We start from the raw sequence: 16,715 nt of genomic DNA on the forward strand, positions 1-16,715 counted from the left end.
GACCAGGTGGTGGCACAGTGGATAGAGCGTCAGACTGGGATACAGAAGACCCAGGTTCGAGACCCTGAGGTCGCCAGCTTGAATGCGGGCTCATCTGGTTTGAGCAAAGCTCACCAGCTTGAGTCCAAGGTCTCTGGCTCGAGCAAGGGGTTACTCAATCTCCTGAAGGCCCATCATCAAGGCACATATGAGAAAGCAATCAATGAACAACTAACGTGTCCCAATGAAAAACTAATGATTGATGCTTCTCATCTCTCTCCGTTCCTGTCTGTCTGTCCCTATCTATCCCTCTCTCTGACTCTCTCTGTCCCTGTAAAAACAAAAAAACAAAAATAAAGAAATTCATACAACTCCTCATCACTGTCAAAACTCCCATCCATTAGCTTTTTCCATCTGTGTCTGATGACGAATCACTGTCTTCAACAATGAGCACAAAAACACGCACAAAAAAAGCAGAAAATTCAAGTAAGAAAACTACAACTACCATATAAGGTGCACCCAGTTTTTAGACCCCAAATTTGGGGGGGGGGGGAGGTGCGTCTTATACATGGGGAAATACGGTTGCTCAGAACCTCCCTTAATCCCTGCTGCTGTTAACAGATATGGCGCCTCCTACAGGACGCTCAGGGAACTGTCACCCAAACATGAGGTCATCACCAGGGGAAAGGATTCTGCGTGGCCCTTCCCAAAGCTAGGTTTTCCTCAGAAGAAGGGGTTTCTGGCTGGCCCTACACCATCTGGACCCAGGTCCAAGAACTGAGCACTGGCAACAGGACTTCTGGTCTCACCCTCCCACCTCCGCTGGCGCCCCTCTCTGGCCTCTGGACCTCAGGGCCCTTGTAAGGGAAGTGGAGGCTGTTAGGGCCGGTGCACAGAGGAGAGCAGGACAGGAAGAGTGTGTGGAGCCTCTCTCATTCCTGCCCCCCCGAGGCCAGGGCCCGCCACACTGCTCTGGCCAGCCACTCGGGCTTTGCACACAACGGGCACTCCATAAATGTGTGTTGTGTGGAGCTCAGAAAGAAGACAGACTTGTCCAGGAGGGGGAGTTGAAAGCAGGGAAAGGAAGTGCCCCTGCAGGCTCTGCAGAGCCTGTGGACGTGTTGCCACCTGTGGGCACATATGTCTATAGGCATGTGCACAAAAGTGTGTACTCCCGTGACTACAGCCACCTGCTGGCACAGCCACTGACTGGCACACGTCTCACACACACACATCACACAGCAGCTAGATAAGCAACAGCCCCATGCCCTGAACAGTCTCCTCCCAACCTTGCCTCTACACTCCCCATCTAGACAAGCCTTGGGGCAAACTGGCTAAGACCTTGAAGGCCCTGGTCCATGGGGTTCCACAGGGATGTGCATCTGCTATCATCTTCACTTCGGTTATACCTTGGTCATTCTGGAGCATCTGCCCAAGTCTGATGCCCAGTTGTGTCTGGGATCTGGGAATAAAGGCTGCTCTTGGTAACTTCTAGAACATCTGCCCTGGGATAAGGGCCAACAGAAAGATGCCCAAGGACTCTGACTGGGGAGAGAAGGGCACATCTAACTAACCTGGAGGTGAGAGGCAGGGGACATAGGGTAAGCATCTCCCAAAACGGAAAAGGTTTTTCTAATAATGGAGCTGGACCTAGAAGGAGCTGGGCTTCCTGAGCCGACTAGATGGGAAGGGCATTACAGGTGTAGGGAACAGGCTATGCAAAGGCATAGCAGTAAATCTTGTTCAGAGACCCCCAGCTGTCACGTGCCTGCCCTATTTCTTCTGGTTGCACCAGAAATATCTTTTCAGAGTATTCTCTGAAGTGAGAGGGCAAAGCAGGAGCCATGTTGCCCAGAAAACCCAAGCACAGTCACCAGCACCGAAGGCAGCCCTGGGGGGAAGGGCACGTGGGAGGCAAGTTGTTCTTCGAAGCTTCCCCTGGGAATGCAGCACACAGTGCAGTCAGCCGAGGGACCCCATGCAAGAGCTGGAATCATTTGTTAAAAAGAGAAAGGGAGTAATGGAGGAGCTTTGGGTAGTCATTCCCTCTAGGAAATAAGGGACCAGGAGAGGCAGAGATCACCAGTGTGCATAACACTCTAGTTCTGAAGTATAGTGGTCATGAGGGTTCACTTTAATGGTTCATAGCCTGCAAATAGTCTTTTACATGTATGAAAAGTCACGTAATAAAAGTTTTAATTGTGTTTATGCCCAAGTTTACGGGGCTGTCCCTAGGTCAGTTTGGCAGAGACGCCTCTACGTTATTCCCTGAGCTTGGCATCTTCACAGGTGCCCTCTCCCCTGCTCTGGGGCACTGTAGGGGCCTGGTCGCTTGTCCTAGCTCCACTGGGTCCATAGAAGATTCTAGTCATTTCCAGAACAAGGCTGATGAAGCAGAAAGTTAGGGACTAGTACCTGGCCGACTTCCTGTATGGGCTTCCCTTCTCTGGGTCAGTGTCCCCTCTGGTTTGTGACCTGGGTTTGACCACTCAGCAGCACAGTTATGTGGAGAAACTTCCCTACCTGGAAAGCAGGACCATAAAAGAGGTGCTGTGAGGACAAAGGAACTCAGGCCCTTTATTAAGACAGAGTTCCCAGCATGCAGTAACTACTCCATAAATAGTGGTTTAAAAAAAAGTCCCCGGAACAAAGGCCCTCAGTGGAGACAGGGCAAGGCTGGAGGTCTTGCCCACCACTGACCAGCCCCAAAGCCTGGGGAGTCTGTTCACCCCAGGCCTCTCTTTGCTGCTGTATAAAGTGAGAGAGGGTGAGAAAGCGCTCACACGGGAGAGCATGTTGCAACTGCCGGGGCCAGTAAATGGGGCTCTAATCCCCAGACCCCCTTCCCAGGGGAGGAAGCCCAATCTGCCACAGGAGAGGGGGTGCTCAGCCTCAGGCCAGGGCCAGGCCTGCTCCTGCTCCGAGTTAGGGGCCTGGGTTTGGGGAGTGCGATCAAAGGCAAAGGAAATTAGCATCACAGAGAGCCTGGAGGAGGGGAGGCCAGGATTAGTTCCCTCTCCTCTTCCTGCTGTTCCTTCTTCAGCCCAAGGAGTGGGGGGAAGGGTACCCGTCCACCCCCCAAGCCCTTGCCACACCTCTGAGGCCCAACTCTTACTGAAAGAGGCAGAGCAGGGGCAGTGATTTGGGTGGGTCTTGCAGTAAAAGTGGAGGCACTGGGCATACTTTCTGGAGCCTTTTGCTTGGATGAATGAGAATGAAGCTGCCTAGAGCAGTGGTTCCCAACCCCCAGGCCGCGGACCGGTACTGGTCCGTGGGCCATTTGGTACCGGTCTGCAGAGAAAGAATAAATAACTTACATTATTTGTTTTATTTATATTTAAGTCTGAACAATGTTTTATTTTTTAAAAATGACCAGATTCCCTCTGTTACATCCGTCTAAGACTCACTCTTGACACTTGTCTCGGTCATGTGATACATTTCTCCGTCCCACCCTAAAGGCCGGTCCGTGAAAATATTTTCTGACATTAAAACGGTCCGTGGCCCAAAAAAGGTTGGGGACCACTGGCCTAGACCAAAAGGATATCTGCAGAGGCTGGAGCCTGGACATGGGGCAAGGGGCACGCAGTGTGAGCCCATGGCAGGGAGATACCACTGTGTCATGTGGGGAGCACAGGAGCCTGAGTGGGTAGGAAGGACAAAAGCGAGGGATGGGGTGGGTATCTTTCAGTCCGGGCATGGACCATGTGGGTTGCCTGGGTGTGAGCATGTGGATCTGTAAGGTCCATCCATGTGTGCGGCAGGGGGGGAAGAGTGCCTGTGTGTGTGTGTGTGTGTGTGTGTGTGTGTGAGAGAGAGAGAGAGAGAACCTATGACTGTCAGCCCCTTGTGTGAGTGTTGGTGTGACTCTGGGTGATTCTGGTGGCAAGTATGTGAACATTTGGGCATGCACGAGGGCGTAGGAGCTGCCTGAGACTGTGACATAAGGAAAAATGTCAGGGGGCTCGGAACTGTAATATTTCCCACAGGGAAACATCTACAAAGGGTCCTAATGACCACCTCATAGGCCTGCTTCCAGGTGCCACTGGCTTTGCCTTTCCTGCCATGAAACTGCAGTGGGATGTCCTGGCCAAATTTTTTTGTGCCTCGGTTTCCTCATTCTAAACAGTGTAGTTGTGAGGATTAAATTAGTTAATACAAGGGAAGCATTTAAAACAGCCATTGGCATACAATGAATGCTCTCAAAGGCTTTGTTTGTACAATGAGCGCTACCTGGAGGGGGCATGGTAAGGTTGAACCGGGCTGGCTGGAGGAACAGGGTCAGCTCAGAGCCTGCCAGGAGCTGTCCTTGTAGAAGCCTGGGAGGAAGGTTGCTATTAAGCCAGCAGAGCTGGGCAGGCTTTGGCAGTGCCAGGGAAATGGAGCATGTGGTGTTGGGAGAATCATGAGGCACAATCTGAGCCAACTTGGCAGGCTTGGCACTCACTGGCCTTCAGAGAGAGCTCCTCCCAACCCTCCCCTTTCAGCTCTCATTCCCCCAAGTACTTCCTACACACTTCCTGTCCCAGGAGTGTCAGGCACATCATTCCACCAGCCCTGTTTCATACTTCAACTGGCTGGCAAGGTTCACTCTTCATGCCCATTCTGCAGATAGTGAATCGGAGGCTCAGAACACAGAGGAATGTGACCAAGAGGCAGAGTTCTCAGATTCAGGCACCCAGGACTTTGGAATCTTAGAGTAGCTTATAGAGAAGCAAAATGCCACTCCGGCCCCTAGGGCAGCTCAGGTGGCTCTCAGCTCTTTGGAGTCAGTGCTGGCTTTCAACAGTCCCTAAAACAGTTCCCTTAGCTGTTTCTGAATCCCAGACTGAGCAACGTTTCCTTCCTCATATTACCATCTCTGCCCCACCCACCCACCAGAATGTCTAGCCTGATTCCTAAATGAACCCCTAATATACCTCTCCCATCGCTACACCTTTCCTCCTGCCATTCTCTCTGCTTTGTTCATCCTAGTCCAAATCCTTCTCCTCTGTCAAGGCCCATTGCAAATGCCACCTCTTCCATGAAGCCTTCTCTGATTGCTTTGTCCATTAATGGTCTCAGTTCCTCTGGAACTTGAAGAAATACCTCTCTTTAGCACTAACCACTTTCCCTTTGGGTGGTCCTATTGGGCAGTCCAGGGGCTTCTCTAATGCCGCCTCATCCCTACCTCACAGGTCTGGGCAAGAATGTTCACAGCTGGGGTACAGCATGGGCACTAACATACCCGCACTGCTCCCAAGCCCCTCCCACACTTGTATCATGGCCGTATAACATAGTGTTCAACAGCTCAGGGTCTGGAGCAGATTTTTCTGGATTCAAATCTCAGCTCTCTCACTCACTAGCGGTGTGACTTTGGGCTTGTCCTCTTACCTGTCTTTGCCTCAGATTGCTCATCTCTTCAAAGGAATGATAATATTCTGTTGCCACAAGGCTGTTGTTGTGAGAATGAATGAGTTAATACGTGTTTTCTTAGACTAACACTCTGCATGTGGTAATTACTAAACACTATATGCATGTGTTTGCCATTGTTAATATTTATGTTGTTATTGTTATAACCACGAGAATACAAGAAGGCACTGGACAAAATCTCTTGTCCCCCAGCAGATGGGAGCCCAGACAGGAACAAGAACGGAGTTCCCATTTGTAACCTCATTTAATAGTCGAAACATCTTGGAAGTAACTATCACCAGCCCCATTTTACAAATAAGAAAACTGAGGTTCTAAAGGCTGGTGTGAATTCCTTGAGCACCCATAGCTGTAAGTGGCAGGGCTGGATTCAGGACCAGGACGTGCGGCTCCAAAGTTCACTCTCTTTCAACAATCCTGTGCAGCCTCCCAGTCTGGCAGGGAGATAAGCCTTGTACACAAATAGCTGTGATCCAAGGTAGAAAATGATAAGTGCCAAACAGGGACGGATAAAGGCTCTGGGAGGGCGGGGGCCTGTCCACCTCAGGAGGGGACAGGGTAGAGGTCAGAGCAGGCTTTTGAGAGTGGGTGACATCTGAATGCAGCCTCAAAGGTGGGTAGGCTAAGTAGGGAGACTTTCTAGTTGGAGGGGCCAGTGTGAGTGAAGACATGGGTCACTGTGTCCACATTACCTAGCACATTACCTAGGTCCTGATGCCTCAGAGGCTCTAGAAATATACGTGGAAGGTATAGGTATGAAGGGAGGGAGGGAGGGAGAAAGGAAAGGGGAAGAGAAGGGCAAAGAGGAAAAGTGGATCTATCCTGATACCACTTGGTCTTGGAACTTCCCTTCTCACAGGTAGACAGGGTCAATTCCTCCAATTCTCTGAAGGGCTTCATGGAGCCAAGGGTCCCTGTTGTCCTATGACACTCCAGGGAAGTAGCTCAGGACTTCCAGGTCAGACATCCCGACAGTCGGTTGTTTTGCTCAATACCAGGAGAACTCCCAAAAAGCAAAGCCGGATAGGGCTTCTCTGAGGGGTGTGGCCGTGGTCTGTTGGAGCCAGATTAAACTGGCTCACAAGAGCTGATTGTTAAAATTTTAGGAACTGTGTGAGCTGGTTGATTGTAAGATGGCAGCTTGAATTTGGCCATGGTGGGAATATTTACACCATGGAAATCAGCAAATGCTACAAATCAGGTTTTCTCCTCTTTTGAGAGCCAGATGTTAAACATACACCAGCACACCACTGGGCAGGGTCTGTTATGTGAGGCAACAAGCACCCATTCGCAGAAGGATGCTAGCAGACACAGTTAACTCCTGGAAAGAATGAGGTTGATGGGTACCTCCTGTCTAATCTGACTCAGATTAGATTAACTCAGAAGCCCTTTTCCGGCCCTGAAAGCCTATGAAATGTCAGATTTAAGAAAAAAAATTAATCAGTGTAATCATTCATGCCAGGAAATCATTAACCACTTGACTCAGAGGCTTGGAGTAGGGAAAGGTCTTGAGAAAACCTGTGAGGACCACATGCTTGCAAATTTCACAGGTGGAAAACCTCATCCAGTGTCGCACAGAGTTAGGGGCAACCTTGGGGCTAGAACCTGTGTCTTCAGCCTCCTAGCCAAGGATTCTTCCAGTGCATTTGGGAGGGACTGGTACAGACAGGGAGGTTTTCCTGTACAGCTTGGTGTGTCTCTCCTCCATCAGAATACAAGCTCTGTGATAGCGTGGACCACATCTGTTTTGCTCACTGTTGGATTCCAGTGCCTAGTTTCGTGCCCGGCACATTGCAGGGATTCAATAACTATTTGTTGAATGAATCAGTGTGTCTGGGATCCTGTCTCCTGGCAGCATTTATAGATCTGGGAATGTCATCTTCTGAGACCATTACCACTCGGGTCCCTATTCTTGCTTAGTGACAGGAAATCAAGAGACCAGGGTTCAAATACCAACTCTGTTCTCTCCTATATGACCTTGGTCAATCCCCTGAAACCTTCAGTGTATTCCTCTGCAAAGTGGGTAGTGCCATCTCTGTCTGCCTCATCAGGCTGCTGCAGCACTCGGGTGAAACCCAAAGTACTTTGTATAAACTTTTAAATGCTGTACCCAGTGGAGTAAGCGAGGAGGTCAGAAAGCTGGTTTAGATGGCAGGGCGGGGCCAAGCCCAAAGGTTCTAATGGACACTGGATGCTGGCCAGACTGTTGCTCCTAAGGCTGCTGCTTGGGGTAACCTGGGCCTGACCACCTTCCAATGGGAGAGGGTGCTCAAGGTTTTAAAGGGGTAGGTAGGGGAGAATGATAACCAGGGAGAGTTTGGCAAACTCTTTTCCTCCTAAGACCAAGTCTCTTGAAGTAGAAGGAGCAGGTGAACCAGAGACTTTAAAAGCCATTTTTGTGTCTCTGCAAAACTGTCTGTTGCTGCCCCTTGCCCCACTCCCCAGGCCGTCATCACTGCAAACTGCCTCAGTGGGTGAGCTTGGACTGTCACCTACTGAGTCAGGTGGGGGTGGGATGGAAATTCCTGGTATGTTCTGAAGTCAAACCAGATGACTCCATGCAGGCAGGATTTATGCCACTCTCCCATACAGGCACCCAAAGGCCCTTCCTCGAAGGGAGGGGGACAGGCTGGTAGGAAGGGAGGGAGGCAGAGCTCAGCCCAGGCTGTGGCTCAGTGAGGAAGGGAAGCAAGGGAGCAGTACTCCTGCAGCTATTCCAAATAAGCATCTGACTTTGGCAGGGAGGGTGAGGGTACCAGGAGACCCAGAACTAACGCCAGGGAGGCAGGGGAAGAGGGTTTCCATGGAGGGGCTGCATCGTCAGCCCACGGTAGTAAGGCCCCGTGTCAGCAGCCAGGCCCCAGGCGGCGGGCTCTTGGCTCCATTCTGTGCGGCAGGATTCTAGTTGGCACCAGCTGCAGTCAGGAACAATGCCTGGATTTCTTTTCTTTCTTCTTCTTTAAAAAAAATTTTTTTTTAATAGAAAGGAGAGAAAGACTGGAGCCACTCATTGAACAGCTCAGCATCGTGGAGGCATCTGGACCAGTGTCCTTGAAAAAGAGCACAGCCACAGGAGCCCCACAGCTGGCTGCAAGGTGCAAGAATCGACACCACGCTGAGAGCCTGAGGTCTCACCCCAGATGCTGCCTCACATTTGCTGTGTGACTTGGGCAAGTCCATGACTCACTCTGGTCTGTTTCCTCCTAACCTCCACCAGAGCTTGCTATCCAGAGCCCACTCAATGCCAACTCCTCGACTTCCCCCAAACTCTTAGGGTGGCATTTGGTGTGGGTTGTCCTTCCTGATAGCCTGTGAGCTCTTAGAAGGCTGGGTCTGGTTCATCCTTGTGTTACCCCTGCACGTCCCATTGCACTTGACCCTGTATCAGTTACTCAGGCACTATGCTGGCTGGCTAGAGCACTGAGTCATCCTACGTGGTCGTCTTGGTGGGGGTGAGGAGTGTGTGTGTGGGGGGTATGCGTACACACCAAACTAACCTCCCTGACTAGTGAGGTGTCACACTGGGCAAATGAAACTCTCCCTCTGTCTCAGTTTCTTCATCTGTAAAATGGGTAAGTTACTACTCCTACTAATCAGCTCATGTGAAGATTAAAGGAGTTTATGTGTAGGAGATACTTACACCTGGCAAATAGTAAGAGCTTAATAAGTATTTGCTATAATGATGATGATACTGGAGGCAAGGGCAGCAGCAAAGGGGGGTTGAGGCCAGGTAAAAGCACATCTGCTGGAGTTGTCAGGCTGGGCTTCTGAGCAGGTGGCTATAGATGTGGCCTTGAAAGCTGGGAGGGGTGTACGCCAGGAGGCAGGAAGAGCATGAGGAGGTAAGAGTATGTACATAATGCTGGCGATTCTGGAAGCCACCCAGCACGGACAGGGCAAGGGAGGATGAGCCTGAGACTAGAAGACTTCCATCCAGGTGAGGAGGAGAGATGCCAAGGCTGCGATGGTTTCTCCCTCTCCCTCCAGTGCCAGAGAGGACAGGCTCCTCCGGGGGCAGGAGCTGTCAGGACAGAGGAAGGAGGCTGGCCCTGTCTCTGGCTGCTGTTCCAGACCCCCCCCCCCCCGGCAGTGCAGGGGAGAGGGCACTGGATTAGAAGGCCTAGTTCTCGTCCCAGCTCTGCCACTTCCCAGCCACATGGCCATGGGAAAGCTACCAACTCCCTTTGGAGCTCAGTTTAGTCATCTGTAAAATGGCCAATGTGAGGCTCAGAGGATGAGAGGTACCCCATGAAGCAAGGTGTTAGGATCATTACCTATTCACAGTTCCCTCTGTGTCTATGTTTTCCTGTCTGTATCTGTCCAGGGGCTGTCTGAACATACTCCCCAAAGCAGGGTCCCCCTCAAATCCTGAAGTTCACTGTAGCTCAGTCCAAGGGTCAAAGGCTTAGACCTACAGAATCACAGGACAATCAGAGGCAGAAGTCCCCCTGTACATCCCCTGTGTGTTCCATAAGAACTTGACAAAAGGGGCAACAGAGGACAGAAAGTCTGTAATGTGCTCAGGCCATACAGCAGTGAGCAGTGGCGGGCTGGGGCAACCGTGTCCCAGCTCATGTGGCAGGCTCTCAGTCCACTCTCCAGGACCTCCCTTTGAAAGAAGCAGAGCTCTGTGACAGAAGTGGAGAAGACAGCATGCTTGGTAGAAGGGCCTAGGAGAGCCAAGGAAGCTGCCAAGATGTGGCCTCAGAGAATGGAGGGGCAATGTGATTGGAATATGGGGAGCAGGTAGACCAGGGCTGCCTGATGTGCCAAAGGGAATCCACTCTTGGCTGGACCGGATCACCCGCCCTAAGAGGCATAGGCCTCTGAGCTAGGCAGTAACCAAATACCTCCTGGATCCACCAAGGTAAGAGGACTAAATGGACTTCCTGTTACCCCACTGCCATGGGATGGGCCCTGATCATTCACTGGCAGGTGAGTGAGGGTCTTTACCCTACCACAATTCTCAGATCACCTTCTCTGCACTATAGCTAGTACTAAGATGAAGGCAAGTTCACATTCTCAACCCTGAGGCCCAGCTGAGACCAGGACTAATCCCAGCCCACTAAATAGCTGTGAGATCCTGAGCAGGTCACTTAACCTCTCTGATCTTCTTTCCTTAGTGGGAAAATATACTTTCTGGCTTGATGAGAGGACAGAATGAGAGAATATTTCCAAAGTGCTTGGTGTACAGTAAGCAATCAATAAATATGACTTTCCTTCTGCCCCTTAGTTCCTTGGTTGTCTTTTGGAAGTGAGGGGTAGAGAGTGGAAACAGAAAAGGCAGTCCTGGAAAGGTAGGACTCCACACCATGTGGGTCAGTCCCCTGCTCTCCAGCCTACAGAGGGCCCCCAGGCCAAGGCCAGATTCTCCACACCCCACCCAAGTCCCCTCCTTTGACCCAGGACCTAAAGCCTCCCACCACTGCCTTCTTCCTGGCTCCCTGGACTTCCTGGATCTCTGCTCCAGGAGTCCAGGCTTAACCAATGGCCAGCTTCCTCACTGATAGCTCCCAGAACAATGTAAGGAAATTAATAGCACTTGAATCTATTCTCTGAAGATGGGTATAGGCTGGCCTCTGCATTGGTGCCCACAGGCTGGCCCCATGCAGCCTGCACCCTCTTGATGGGCAGTGAAGTTGTCTTTGAAGCCAGGTGATTTATGGGCCTGCACTAACTGAGTGGGACCCATCTTCCAGCTTTCAGTGGGTAGAAAGTAAGAGTACTTTCCTCTCTGCTTCACCCTCAGAGATCCAGGCCCACAGAGGCTAAGGCTGAGAGAGTAGGGGCTCAAGACACACAATTTCCAAAGAAGCCTGACCGCTTTCATGGCCCTCGCCCTTGGTTTACAGAAGCCCAGAGAGGGCTAGCAACTTGCTTAGGACCACACAGAGAGTTGACCAAGGATGCAGAGCTGCGGCTGAGAGTCCAGCAAGAAACTGTTGATGAGAGCCTGAGTTCAAATCCTGGTTGACCTTGGGCAAGTCACTTTCAGTCCAGTTTTCTCTGAAGGCTGGATAGTAGTAGTACCTAATTCTAGGCAATGTGAAAATTCAATAAACTAATGCTAAGAGGCCCTTATCAGAGTACCCAGCACACAGTAGGTACAAAATAAGTCAGAGCTTCTTCCAAGACCTCACAGGGATTCAACCTGCCTTGTTATTTCTCTGAAAAATGAATAGAGATAGCAAGGCCTAAGTCCCAAGGACTGGAGCTCAGGGTCCCCAGGAGGCTTGGGCCCAGATGAGATTTCTTCGACTTGCTGCTATCAATTGCCATGCTTGCCCAGCTGAAAAGAGCTGAAATTCCACCAGGTTCCATGCTACAGAGTTGTACTTGCTTTGTGTGCTGGGCTTGGCTCCTCTGCCCTCTGCAATAGCTTCCTAGTTTTCAGATATAAGAGAACTGGGTGGGGGAAGGGGTCTTCCGGACAGGAGCTTTCAAAGGCAGAGTGGTCATCTCCAAGGTCACTTGTATCCTCCACTTTCCGGAACTGATGAGCCCATCAGTCTCTGAGAAATGTCCAGAGGACTGAGCATCCTGACCTACATGGTCATCAAGGCAACAGGAACTAGTCTAGTTCTTGGCTGAGGCTGGACACTTGCCTTTTAGGTCCTCAAACATCAAAAACTCTGGCCCGGGATTTTGGATCTGGGGTGGGAGTGGCATGGCTGTCACGATGCTATAAACTGCTGGGTGGGGAGGGCAGCTGTGGTTCCAGCCGCCATTTAGCAAGCTGAATTCCCACCTTCCAGCGCTGGGTCAGGCCAAGGGTTTCTCAGGTTGCACCCCTCCCCCTACTGTCCCTACTTAGGAAACTGGGCCATCCAGAGGCAGAGGGGAGGTGCTCCTCCCACAAGAATGTGCTGGGACCAGGCCTCCCCGGTGTCCCTAGAGGTCTGGAAGTGCTTTCATACCATTCATCTTCCCCAGGGATGTTCAGCTGCCACCTGTGCCAGAGCAGTGAGAAAGCAGTCCATGTGACAGTTCCACAGACTGAGGCCAAGAAAGCAGTGCTTTTCTGGAATTGATGAGCCCATCAGTCACTGAGAAATGTTCAGAGGACTGAGCATCCTGACCTACATGGCCATCAAGGCAACGGGAACTAGTCTTGTGCCTTGAGCCTCCCTAGCATCTACCGGCACCGAGAGGCAGGATTTCCCCTGAGAAAATCGAGCAGGCTCACGGCATCCCCACAACCCCCACGCTCCGGTGGACCTTAGCTGCAGTCCTCTCAGCCTCAGATATCCAGGCTGAGCTCCCTGGCTATTACACTAGTGCAGCTTTAAGAATGAATTCAGGGCTAGCCAATTCATTTTGCCTCCTCTCCCTTGGTGGTTAAAGGAGTGATCTCGCCGGCTCTAAAGGAGTTCAAGCCGAGGTCAGAGAAGCTTTCTGAAAGATGTCTAAAATGAGGGTGAGGAGGGAACTCCGGCCTGGTCTCGGCATTGGCCCAGGGTCCGCACTGATCACTACCCAGGAGGCCGGGGGCGATCCCCAAGTCTCCGTGGCACATCCGCACTCCCAAGCGGGCCTCATCAATCAGACAACTGCCCTGCGGAGCCAGGACGTCTTCCGCTAGTCTCAGATCCCGGGGGTGTCCGCCCCCGGCGGTGTCATTGTTCTCTGACGTCACGCCTAGGCCCCGCCCCTCGACCACCTCCTCCCCCCTAGCTCCCCCCCGCCCCCCCGTCCCTCCAGCTCCGGGCGCCCAAGACCCTGCAGCCTCCCAAGCCCCGGCGGAGCAGGGCTCCCCCCGCCGCTCGGCCCAGGCTGCGCCCCCTTGCGCTCTCCCCAACTTGCCTTTGTTATTCCAGCTCCCTTCCTCGCCTCGCCTCGCCTCCAACACCGCGGCGGACTGTAAAACATGGAGAGCGGATTACCGCCACACCTGGAATCCTCAGCAGGCGCCCGGCTGAAGCCACCCCCGCTAGTGTTGGGAGGGGAGCGAGTGCTGGCGCGCGAGTGTGTATGTCTGTACAACCCGGTTGCTGGAGCGCTAATTATGATTTGAGACTGAGGGTGCGGCAAATCATGAGTGGTGGGCTTGAGGAAGGGGTGTGGAAGAGGAAGGGAGGTGAACGTGGGATTTTATGTGTACGTGAACGTGAAGATTTGTGTTTTGTCTTTTGAGTGTATGCGGGGTTGTACACCGATGTGTCTGTGTGCAATTGCGTGCCTCTGCGAGTGTGCTTGCTATGACCGTGTACACGCATATTTGTGAGGGAAAGTGTACGTGTTTGCGTGCGCAAGGAAGCGTGTTTGTAATACTGAGTGTTGGCGCCAATGTATTTGCCATTTGTGCAGGAGTTGCCGTGTGAGTGAGTGACAGTAGACGTGAGCTAAGGTGGGTGCGCACTTAGATGCTCTGAGGGCTGGGTCCGCGAGGGGAATGCCGCGAGTGGGAGCATCCAACTGTGCCCTGGGCGTGCCATCGCTCTCCGCGGCTCCTTGGGGCAATCAGTGTCCAGCTCAGGACCGAGGGCTGGGCTCATGTCTGGACGTCCCCACCCTGCCTGCGCGTACTGTCCAGGGCGCTCCCCAGGGCCTTCGGGAAATCCAAACGCCTCTGGACTCTCTAGGTGCCTGGGAGAGACCTTGCGCTCGGATCCTCCCCAGCCTTTGGGGCGCCACACACCGCCCTCCCGCAACATCGCCATTGGTGGTGGTGAAGGTGGTGAGGTGTCCTCCGCTCGCCTCACCTGCCCGCCCTCGGGCTTTGGAAAGAACCCCAAAGTCCCTCCAGGAGAAGGCTTTGGCGATCTTGTTAGCAACTCACTCACCCTCAATTCAGGAACCTGACCACGTTCTCAGCCCAGTGTGCATTCCAGTTGGAGGCGCGCGACCCAAGCGTGGGGCACTTCAGTGAATCCGGTGATTTTAGCCTCCTCCCCAATTTGGTATTTTTCTAAGTCCCGCATTTCTCTCCTACTTCAAACTTGCTAGGGTGGAGGTGGGGACAGTCATGGAATAGTGGATGGTGGTGGAGAGATAAGGGAGGTGAGTGGCGGGGTTGGAGGGTGTCACGCGAAGCCCATCAGAGCCAAAGAGGGGAAAAGCTTGAAAAGGGCTCAAACTCAAGAGTGGGTAAGAAATAAAGTAAAAGACGGGAAAGGAAAGGTTAGGGAAAAAAAGAGGAGAACAGGAAAAGGAAAGAGCAGCGAAAGCGCAGAGCGCACGAGCAGAACCAAGCCGAGCGCCAGCGGCGGCGGCTCGGCGCTCCGCTCCGTCTTCTCTTCCGCACCGGCTTTTGCGGGAGGCTGGCGGCGCGGGGCCCTTTGGAAATAGAATAGCCAATGTAATCTGACACTTCAACTTGCTCGGCTCCGGGCGAGTTGATTCACTTACTCACCCCCTAACGCCGAGTTCCTTTTCACTGTCTGTGGACATTAAAAAAGCGAGCGGCGGCGGGCGCCCGGGAGAGCGAGCGGCCGGGCGGCGGGCGGGCGATCAGCGATCCGGCTGCCGAGCTAGCGAGCGGCGTCCACGCAGCGCGGTGACCCAAGCCCGGGTCTTCGCGGAACTGGAGCCGGAGCCGAGCGGATCTCAGCGCCCTCGCACCGCTTCTCCCGGCCCGAGCCGACCCTGCCCGCCGGCTGCGGCGGCAGCGGCAGTGGCGGCGGCGGCGGCGGCGGCGGCGCGTCCTCCAGCGGCAGCAGAGGCGCTCGTGGTGCCTGGTAAGTTTGAAGCCAGACCAGGGCGCCCGCTGGCCCCGGGCCTTCCTCCCGCTACCCACTGACTCTTGGGGTGCGAGCGTGGGGCGCCGGGTGCTTGGGGCTTTTCCGTTTAAGGGTCCGCTGGGGCTAGTCGAGCCAGGCTAGCGGTTGGCAACCGGGCTCCACTGCGCTCCCGGTGGCGGCCGGGGGCCGAGGCCCAGGCGACCGGCGATCGCCAAGCTGCGCAGAGCCCGCTTGGGCTGCGCGCGGGGCCGGGGCTCGTCGGGTGTGCAGAGCTTGAGTACGGTTGTGCGCGCGCGGACTGGGTGCCCGCCTCCTGCCGGTGCGTCTCCAGCCCTCGGTCTGTATACAGGGGGCCGGGCAACACCGGGATTCGGGGAGGGAGGGAAAGAGGTAGAAACGGACAGGGCTAGGACCACCTCCGTCTCTCTCGCCTCCTTTGGGGAAACACGAAGTTGTGCGTCTGTGTGTGTATGAGAACCGCCAGGGACCGCGCCGGATTAGCGGTAGCAAGGGTTGGTGGTGTTAAGTTGTGTATCTGAATTTCTAGGATAAAACACACACTTTTTGTAAATGGGAGGTGGGGGTGCGGCTAAGTTGTTTGTGTGTGAATTGCCCGGGGAGACGCCGCGCACGGAACGAGAGCGGAACACGGAGGGGTGGGTGTAGGGGCCTCCTTTAGGTCTTTAGAAACCCGAGGGGCATTAAGGGCAACGCCTGGACGGGGCTGCCCTGGCCAGAGGGGAGCCGGGAGGGAAGATGTGCGAGTGTGTGTGCGCGCGCGCGTTGCAAATACGAAAGTAATTTTCTCCGTGTTCTTTCTTCCTCTTAGTCTCCGGCGGTGGCGGCGGCGGCGCCCCGGGGGAGTGGGAAGCCAGTCGCGGTGGAGGTTGAGGGGCCGAGCCGGGGCTGGAGCTAAGGTGGGGGGCGGGCTCTGGAAGCCTGTTTCACATTCCTGGAGTCTAGGTTGGGGAGAAAACGGTGGGGATCGAGGCCTCGGCGTCTGGGGCGCGGGCAGCGGGAGCGCGTCGCCCCCTCATCGGGGACATCTGTCCAGGAAGCCAGCCGGAAGAGGAGAGGGCCGGGTGCGGAGGGGCAGGCTCTCTGCCCCGGAGCAGCGGGGGCGTGAACGAGGGGTGGTCGCCTTCCTGGCCATTGTGCGCCTGCAGATTTTTCACGGGAGACTGCCCCGGAGCCGCCGGAGAAGGCTGGGAGCCGGCCTCAGTCCTGGGTTTAAAAGACACTCCAGGAATGTAAACAACCGGGCGGGAGCGCGCCAGGGCAGCGGGTCTGGGGACCCCACCCCTCCTGGAGGGACAGCCCGACAGCGGGGTCGCGCGACCGTCCCCCTCTGCCTGTCGCAAACTTTTTCTTCCTCTGCTTCTCTTACCACCTCGCCCCTCTGGCGGGGCACGGAGCGAGGGCCACTCCCCGGGCGCGAACCCAGGGCGTCTGGCACCCGTGCCGGACCCCGGGGGCCTGGTTGCTCGACCCCAGCCTGGGGGTCCGAGTGCCAGCTGCGCCTGCCTCGATCCGCCAGCTTCCAGAGCAGGCAGTGCCCGAGTAACTGGGGCTCCAAGAGCTTGCTCGCTCGCCTGGCTCCCTTCCTCCCTCCCTCCCTCCTGCTGCTCGTTCCCCCGCTCTCCCCCTTCT

At 54.2% G+C, this 16,715-nt stretch overlaps 1 long non-coding RNA gene across 2 annotated transcripts; it reads right to left on the reverse strand.

Annotated features, from left to right (window-relative positions):
• Window positions 1–2,394: 2,394 nt before the first annotated feature.
• On the reverse strand, window positions 2,395–15,057 carry LOC136381228 (uncharacterized). 2 transcript variants are annotated; one of them, XR_010747030.1, is made up of 4 exons: window positions 14,738–15,057; window positions 13,185–13,243; window positions 7,878–7,990; window positions 2,395–2,498 (listed from the first exon to the last, which is right to left on the reverse strand). It is a non-coding gene; the product is annotated as an uncharacterized lncRNA (long non-coding RNA). The 2 variants fall into 2 exon arrangements; XR_010747031.1 differs by lacking the exon at window positions 2,395–2,498 and adding an exon at window positions 5,328–6,439 and having other exon boundaries at window positions 7,882–7,990.
• Window positions 15,058–16,715: the final 1,658 nt, after the last annotated feature.

The sequence above is a fragment of the Saccopteryx leptura genome, chromosome 9 (assembly GCF_036850995.1).
Source record: "Saccopteryx leptura isolate mSacLep1 chromosome 9, mSacLep1_pri_phased_curated, whole genome shotgun sequence".
In the NCBI taxonomy this organism is placed as follows: Eukaryota; Metazoa; Chordata; class Mammalia; order Chiroptera; family Emballonuridae; genus Saccopteryx; species Saccopteryx leptura.